The sequence below is a fragment of the Rhagoletis pomonella genome, unplaced genomic scaffold (genome assembly GCF_013731165.1).
Source record: "Rhagoletis pomonella isolate Grant_MI unplaced genomic scaffold, Rhpom_1.0 Rhpom_scaffold_00164, whole genome shotgun sequence".
NCBI classification, from domain to species: Eukaryota; Metazoa; Arthropoda; class Insecta; order Diptera; family Tephritidae; genus Rhagoletis; species Rhagoletis pomonella.
The window spans coordinates 55063-55419 of NW_023458718.1; positions in this window are offsets into that span (position 1 = coordinate 55063).

Genomic DNA, 357 nt, shown 5'->3' on the forward strand with positions numbered 1-357 from the left:
CTATAGATTAGTAGTTGTAGTTTGAATCTATAGCAATGGTGGGCACGCCATAGAACAATTGTTTATGTTCACTTCACACGTCGTTGGCGAGACAGCAATGGATCAACATCGCGAGTGGCTGTTCTGCATTGTTTCTCGAATGCAAATATTCCATAGGCAACTTTTAGGTGAAAGCAATAATCGTTTGGGGTGAACGGCCTTTTCACTAATCGCTTCTAATCACGATCCAGAAAATAAAGGTCGCGCCATTCGCGGACCGCTAACCCTCTCTTCGTCGATTTGACAGCATCCACCCAATCGCTGACGTCATAAAATACTTTTGTTTACATTCACTGTTGCCAACTTGATGCTTTTCGC